Source organism: Pezoporus occidentalis, unplaced genomic scaffold (genome assembly GCF_034315485.1).
Source record: "Pezoporus occidentalis ecotype Australia unplaced genomic scaffold, CSIRO_AGI_Poc_V1 ctg145, whole genome shotgun sequence".
NCBI classification, from domain to species: Eukaryota; Metazoa; Chordata; class Aves; order Psittaciformes; family Psittacidae; genus Pezoporus; species Pezoporus occidentalis.
Window position 1 is genome coordinate 1,796,903 of NW_026913263.1, and position 8,416 is coordinate 1,805,318.

The window sequence follows — 8,416 nt, forward strand, 5'->3', positions numbered from 1 at the left end:
GCAGCCCCTGTGTGCCAGCTCAGCATCCAGCCGAGTTAACCGGCTCATTCTTGACAGGGGAGCACTGCTGGTCTCAGCCAATAGACCTACATGTTACTTTGCTGTGACAAATAGAGGAGGCATTTACAAGCCTCTGTTTACATCTTCCCAGTTCATTCAGCTCCCAGTAATTATTGACAGGTCTAATTACTGCCAGATGGCTGTATTTTAGCATCCTACAATACCAAAGACCCCAAAAGCTTCTGTAAATATGTAGGTTTTACCTGGAAGCTCAGCAAGGCAGGGGATGTGTCGCTGACAATATCTCACAGAAACAGTGCTTTGTGAGAACAGTCAGAGTTTTGCTGACAATGTCAGATATTTTGTTGGCATTCTAAAGCCAGATACCAATGAAATTGGTAACATTCAATTAACCAAACTGGAGCAGGAAGGGAAAAGTCTTAGGGAAGGAAAACAAATGCTTCCTTTACATAACAATAAAACTTTATAGAAAATAACCAACCTGACAGTATCAGATGTCTTTCAATATTGTCTACTCAGGACAGCATAATAGCACAAGACTTAGTAATCTCAGGAGAATGCTATTGCACAAGCAGGCAAGCCTCCTAGAGAGGTTAAACTTGAAAGTTAAACCAAGAGTCTGACATAATTTTCAGTGCAGGCTATGTCATGGGGTCTGAAATATCTGTTCAGTGCCTTTTTCATGAACCATTGTGTGAATTATTTTGTTTTCTGTAGTACTAACGTAATGGCTCTGGCATCTTAGTAAGTAACTGCACACACTCAAGACACTCACAGGCTGAAGATGTCAAAAGAAAGAATGGTGGAAGGTGCTGTACGGCCAAGAGAGGATGTACAGATCAACTACTGCACCCTGTCTGCTTCGATGTCCACTCTTGCATAGCCTGAATTATGTATGACACCATGGGAATCCCTCTTTTCCTTCAGGCAAGTGAAGGGGAGATGCTAAGGGAAGGAGTTTTCCCACTTCTTTCAATGTGCTAACAGCAGAATCAATCCAGCAAATGTGTGTCTGGGGTAGCACTTCCAGGGAACAGTCCGTTCTCTCATGGTTTTGTAGGCTGTAACCAGATTGGTACTTAAAGTTAAACACTGTTGGATAAAGGCACCAGCAGTGCCCTCAGCTGAAGCCCAACATGTGTGAGAAGGGAGCTGACAGCTTGTCCATGGAAAAATCTTCATGTTAGACCAGAACAAGTTCTGCAAGTTCAGGCAGTGAAGGGTGGGAGATCTGCTGGGCCTCTTGGCTGCTAAAGAACTGGTTTTCTTGTATCTTTCAGTGGCAGATGCCTTAAGCTTTTGGGAGTCCTGAATGATTAGGCTGGGAGACGTGATGTGGTGGAAGACTCATTTGTCACCGTGTTCTTTGCTGAGCGAATCAAGTAAGAGACTTGCATATGAACCATAGTCAGAAGAAAGTTCTTGTCAGCTCTAGGTGCTGAAACTGAGTGGGGTTTTGTTTTTTTTGTTTTTTAAGGTTTCATATGTCACAGCCTTCTGAGAGATTGATTCGGGAGTCCTAAACCAACAGACAAATAGCCCAGTGTTAAAGGACAGCCTTGGTAAGGGACAGGTACAGTGTGACACCCTGCAGCTGTGGGAATGTGGCCACAAAATGTTGATTTTGGGGGGTCCTGAAATGCCATCTCCATTACTGCTTTAAAACAGATTCTCTGAAAAGGCCTGTGTTTGGAAGAAGAAATTCTGTCCCTTAACGCTGTTGAATTTTCCTGGCAAACCCCATTACTGGCTCTAAGCAAGGAGAAGTTGCTGAACAGGGAAAGACAGTGAATTACAGGGTTTCGCAGGCTCAAATGGAGAAAAGCACTGCAGGAGTCATAAAGCAGTAGCTTCAGAAACCTCCTGTGCAAACAAACAACACCGCAACTCATAGATTTAGGAGCAGAATTCACTTTGTCCTTCAGCACTGCTTCACTTAACTGCTTCACTGCTATCAGGAATGCTACAGAAAAGCCCTCTGGGACGGCATATTTTTATAGAATTGAGCCTGTGATACTGGTACCTTCCCCCCACCTAATCATCCCTGTCAGCCTCTCTCATTTAGTGCCTGGGCCCTGTGACCAAGTTCATCTCTTAACTTCCAGTAGTTGACAGCTTATTGCTTTCTTAAGATAGCACCCTAGACATATAAGGTGGTACCTAACACACCTGACTGTACACACTTGATTTTACTCCTTTGTTTTTCAATTTAGAAACAGCTGACTCTAGATGGGATTTATTATAGGGTGAAATACCTGATTCAGCAGGTGTAGCATCACATGGTGCCTTCCTCAATGGCTGATGCTTCTTCCTGAACTCATTTTGAAGGTTACAAAAGGGGTTAAGCGAATTAGGAGACGTGATCAACCACTGGCTTATCCATCCTAAAGCATCACAGCACTGCTCGCTACCAAAAGGTGAGTCAGAATTTAGAATCATAGAATCACAGAACAGTTAGGGTTGGAAAGGACCTTAAGATCATCCAGTTCCAACCCCCCTGCCATGGGCAGGGACACCTCACACTAAACCATCTCACCCAAGGCTCTGTCCAACCTGGCCTTGAACACTGCCAGGGATGGAGCATTCACAACCTCCCTGGGCAACCCATTCCAGTGCCTCACCACCCTCACAGGAAAGAATTTCCTCCTTAGATCCAATCTAAACTTCCCCTGTTTAAGTTTGAACCCGTTACCCCTTGTCCTATCACTGCAGTCCCTAATGAAGAGTCCCTCCCCAGCATCCCTATAGGCCCCCTTCAGATACTGGAAGGCTGCTCTGAGGTCTCCACGCAGCCTTCTCTTCTCCAGGCTGAACAGCCCCAACTTTCTCAGCCTGTCTTCATACAGGAGGTGCTCCAGCCCCTGATCATCCTCGTGGCCTCCTCTGGACTTGTTCCAACAGTTCCATGTCCTTTTTATGTTGAGGACACCAGAACTGCACACAATGCTCCAGGTGAGGTCTCACAAGAGCAGAGTAGGGGGCCAGGATCGCCTCCTTTTGTCCTTGTCCCTTTTTGCTTGTCCTCACATCAGATATCAGTGTGGTCAGTTTTATAAACCAGGAAGCATTCAGGTTCACTCAGGGAGTTTATAACATGTTAGCTTTTCATTCCGTTCATGCAGAATTTATTATATTTCATGTGAGAATTTGATTTTATACTAGTTAAATAAATGTTTGACTCTGCAGATAACTCCTATAAATATTTTAAGGTTCCTTTCTGTATTAGCGATGTTCACATCTCTACCACAGCCTTGCCAAACTATCACAGTTTTATTTCCCTGTCACCTAGGTGCTGTTGGCTGTTAATATATAAATGGATACTTGCTTTCTCTCTTTTATTTTTGTAATCATCTCATCGTTTGTCCTGGAGGCAAAGGCATGCCCCTGCGCTTCCCCTGTGGAAAATGAACTTTGTTAAGCCTGCGCTGTGTATACCTGTTGAAGCCCATGGAATACACCATCCTTAGGAGGCAATCTCTCATCAAGAAAGTGCTGTCAGAAGGATCTCCAGATCAGGTTAGAAAACCTCGATGGAGCAGGGCATTTAAACAGCCAGCTCTGTTGGTTATTAAATACCTTAGGATGTGCCTGCCTGGGAAGAGTTTCCGAATGTCACAGTATTTTGGAAGCATTTCTCTGCTCTGCACGGAAAGCTGCTCTAACTATGTCACAAAACCTCCTGTGTGAGCTTGGCAGAAGGGCGGTTTGAGGAGAATGGTTTCTAAACTGCTGGGGTTTGAAGTTTGCTTAGAGACCTACTTGAGCTGCATTACCTTGGTATGCTCCTGGAGCTGCAAAGGCAAGGAATGACTGGATGAAGCCCCTGAGGTTGCTGATCACCCCAGATCCATACCCTGTGTGGGAACTGGGCTTCCTCACAGGGGCTTCTCATGCCGTAACTCAGCCATGCAGGATCTTGGTGCTGCCTCTGCTGTGGTGATTTCCCCAACTCACCCCTTACCTGCTCCAAGACCTACATCACCCTGTCCTCACCCAGAGCTGCCATGAGGTAACTCTTCTGTATGTACAGGGCCTTCTAGAGCTCAGCAATGGCAATGGAGTACCAGGCTTCTTCCAAGGAGAGCAAAGGATGGTGAGAGCACACAAAACAAGAGGCTGCTACATGCAAGAATCTGACCAGGATGAGGAGGTAGAAGATGTGAGTCAGATGTGCAGCAGGCTGGGTATGCACTTTTCTTTGGTTAGGAGGAAAACTTGTGGCACTCTGAATGCATCTCCTAACTTCCTGAACCCATGAACATGTTTTTGATTTGTCTGAACTAAATCAAGGGCCTGGGTGAGCAGGTCTAGGTGGTTGCTCTCAGAAGGAAGGGGGAGTCATGTTCAAGCTCTTCCCCTGACCTGAATTCCTGGTCAAACAGCAAACCAGTTTCTTAGCTGAAAAGTAAATGTCAAAAGATAACTAGAATTCAATTATTTCTTATTTCCACCTATCAAAGAGAATTAAGTGAGTGATTAACTGGATAAATGTATAAACCAGCAGTGAAAACAATATACTCCTTTTCTACAACTGTAAACAATTACTACCATGTGATTTAGAAACTGCCAATTAGCCCTAACCACAGTGAATCAGGGCTTCTTTCTGGTGTAATGAAAATAGAGCATCTTACTGTCACATCACTATGGATTGCATTAACCTTAATGACTCCTGTAAGGCTAAACCTTACCTTGGCAGGCAGATTGAACACTGTGCCTTGTAAGCTTTGCCTTCAACTTGTCTTTGTAAAACTTCCATTGATTCTACTCTAATTTAAACTAGAAATACAGAGATGTCAGGTTTGAACAGACCACTGGTGCAACTCGTTTGATTTTCTGTTGCTAACTGTAACCAGTGACGGATGGACTCAGGGAAAAAAAGAAGAGTAATTCATTCTCTGTCTCCTCCCCCTTTCTCTTTCCCCTTGTATCCTTCCCCTAATTTGTTTAATTGAGTGTGATGCCATGCCATGGAGGAACAGATTTCTTTACCCCCAGTTGACAAGTCTGTGTACTGAAGTGGAAATATTAACAGCTCTTGTCTCTTCAAACTCCTGGTATTCCTAGAGACATATTCTTGGTAGTGTAAATGTCAAATCCCAGTTTGGAAATAATTCTTCCATCTCTCTTGTATAAAATAGATTATTCTAAGAAGTTTCCAAATCCATTGCCAGGAGCCTTTTTGGTTTTTTATATCGTTGAATGCTTCCTTTCAGTGGGAGAAAATGTGAACAGGACCACGTTACTTCATGAGTACCACCATCTGCCACATCTCCTCTTTCCTTATTAATCCCTGCCTAAAGTTTATTTGGTGAATTTGATAGTAGTGCCTCTTAGACTTAGCCCAGTGTAACAAAACCCAACGCGCTTTCCCTCAGTTGCAGGGAATGTATCTCTTCATGTTGCATTTAGACGAAATTGCTGACTCCTCATGGGAAGAGAGATACAAGTTGATCTCTCAGCTAAAATAATTTCTTCTTGGTCTAAAGGTTGCTATAGCTTTATTGATTAGCTTCTCCAAAATATCTGTTGACTTAAGTTCCCAGCCTATGACACATTAAAGTGATTTCGCTATGGGCAGTTGCTCTGCACCTCAAAATTGATCCCATTGGGGTTTCAAACTCAGGATTTAAAAATGAAGGTGCCAGAAGTTAATAACTTTTTATATTAAAATATGATGTGGTTTCAATCTCTGGCACATATTAGTTTTACTTAGCGCATACCACATCATGCTTTGTTTTAACTGGATTTCTATTACACTTTTAGAACAGTTCAGCTATTAATACAGCAACACCACTGTTCTTGTCAGCCTTATTGATGCACAGGTTTTCTCCAAAGCTCTATTGGTGATGTGCAGAGAATATATATTATCTGCTTATTTGTTGCTCACATAGCAAAAAAAAACTGCTTAAGAATTAGGCAAAAAGCTCAGAAATACTTTATTCGTGATGACTGCAAATACCACAGCCTGCTACAGAGCAGATTAGAAGGTTGCAGGTGTACTTAAAGAGGAAAGAGTCCTTCAAGCTGTGAAGTTAACTGGGAATCTCTGAGTAAAGCATTTTCCTACTCGCTTGCGAAGCTGGACAGCATCTTGCTGCACAGCTTTGCAAACCTGGCAGTGTTTGAACAGTAGGGCCAGTGCAAACAATGTACTATAGTATTTGTTTTAAATTCAAGATGAACTACTTTTCCTGTCTTGGTTCTTTTCATTGGCATGTGCAAAAGCTTCTCATTCAAGTGGGAAACTGAAAGATAAATGAGTAAGAACGAAGTAGTCGGGAGGTTGATCTCACAATTCCCACACCAAACAGTGGAAATATTTAGAAGTTGTGCATCTGTAATATCAGGATAGAGCAGAGAAAAACATCACAAAGACCACATCTGGGGGAGCCTGTGCAAGATTTTCTGGTCTTTCAGAGCACACAGCAAGGCTAAGTGAATCTGAAAAGCAAGTGGATTTAGGGAAACTGCTAAAAAACAAAAGGCCCAAATTGTTGCTAAAGCTCCCCTCCCTGAGAGCTATTAACAAATAATTATATATCAGGAGCTAAGGGCAGAGGTGAGGACAGAGGTTTCCAGTAACTGTGAAACCTTTTATGTGAACCTCAACCTGGACTTGCAGCACAGACGTGTGTGCACACACATTGAGTTGTTCAGTCTAGTGCTTCCTAATGTAGCTCTTAATCAGTGCCAGAATGTTTTCCTGCAGAACTCTCCTTTGCAGCTCTGCTTGCTGTCAGGAGCCCCCCGTCTTCCAGACCAAGCGTAGTGAGCACTTCTGAGCTGGTGTCTCATTCAGAATGGAGCAGCCAGTCCCATAAACTTTTGCTTAATCACCACAGAGGCCATGTTCAGAGGTTTGGATGTAGCATTAAACACGTGGATGATTTTGTATGGTAAGGAAGCTGCTTAGTTCTGTGTGTAGACGAGGGTGTGGTGAGCAGTGATGTCCCATGGAATTTGCAGAAAAAGAGGTAAGAGGTCCTAATGGTCACAGAATTTCTAGTAATCTCATTCATCACAGAGGTAGCAGGGCGCTGCTCAGACACGGCGTTAATAGCAGGGATCTGCAGCTCCTGAGTTTGAACAACATTTTTGCTTCCAGCTCCCATACTGTTGCAGTCCTGTTCCTCATCCCTTCATACAGAAAATCAAATAGGACGTATCTAAACTTCTAAAGGTTTCCAGATGGTTCTTTTATTAGGTTATTGGAAGGCAATAACTTTCAAAGGGCAGAAGAGCTTTGCCTATCTGGTGAATTTAATCAGAACAGATGCAACTGAAATTGCAGGGCTCTTATGAGGACAAGCCGACAGCAGCTGCATGTTGGGAAGCAGGAGAGCAGCACATCAGAACTGAACCAGGATTCCCCTTCTGCAGGGGCTCTGTGGGGCTTAGACACTAAATGAGGCCAAAACGCCATGGCAGGGAAGCTGTGATATACATCTGACTGAAAGATGCTGCCAAGAGGTGTTTTGGCAGGCTGAAGAACATGGGCATTGGGAAGAAATAAGGTGTAAGTTGAAAATAAGAAATAAAGTATAAGTCTTCTTCTGAAAGAACGCAAGAAGGCTGTAACACTTATGCTCTGTTACCTCCTTGGAAGTGTAAAGGAAGAGCTCAGAGTATGCCAGAGCCTGAGATTCTCCTGAATTTAGTAAGAGCAGCAAGGGTCCAATGGGAAGCAGAAGGGCTCCAGGTTTGCTCCCAGGAAGTGCTTTCCAGCTGTTTTTCTATATTCTCTTCTATTACTGAGATTACTGAGACCATCCTGCCTAAAAGTCCTGCCTGATCCTGTTTATAACTCGAAATACAAAGGGAAAGCCAACAAGTCTGCTCGTGGCAGTGCTTTAAAAGTCTGGTGACATCAGTGGGGGCAGATGCTGAATGCTGCTTGTGTGACAATCTTAAAGTCAGGGATTGCGGAAGGAAACATTGTGGGAGGCAGCACGTCTGGGTTAGCTCCTGCACGACATGTGGAACAAGCGACTGTATCTTTTAATTTTACTTTCAAGCCTTAACTTGTAGAAGAAAGCTCTGGAGAAGGGAAGGAAAGCCAAACTAAATGCATATCTGCACAAAGCAGAAAGAACTTTTGTGCCTGGGATTCGTGTGGTCTCAGAGCAGGGTAACTAAAATTGCTGGGATGTTTGTACCTCACACAGTGTCTGCACCTTGGTTGTGTCAGATGCCAGACCCTGGTTATTCCCAGCTCAGGTGGATTAGAGAAATAGTGCAGGGGGTTTACTTGGTTTCTGTTTGTTTCTCTCTTTCACAGCTTTTTACACTGGCCTCTGTGTTTCAGACTGTGGGATAGAAGAGTTTACTAGTTTGTCAGCTGTTTTGATAACCATAGCTTAAGCCTGGTTAAGTTTGGTTAGCACAGCCATATCAT

General features: G+C 43.6%; 1 long non-coding RNA gene across 1 annotated transcript; it reads left to right on the forward strand.

Moving 5' to 3' along the window:
* Positions 1 to 1,669: 1,669 nt before the first annotated feature.
* LOC134159384 (uncharacterized) lies at positions 1,670 to 7,524 on the forward strand. The gene is made up of 3 exons (XR_009963133.1): positions 1,670 to 2,438; positions 4,052 to 4,205; positions 7,226 to 7,524. It is a non-coding gene; the product is annotated as an uncharacterized LOC134159384 (long non-coding RNA).
* The last annotated feature ends 892 nt before the right edge of the window (positions 7,525 to 8,416 follow it).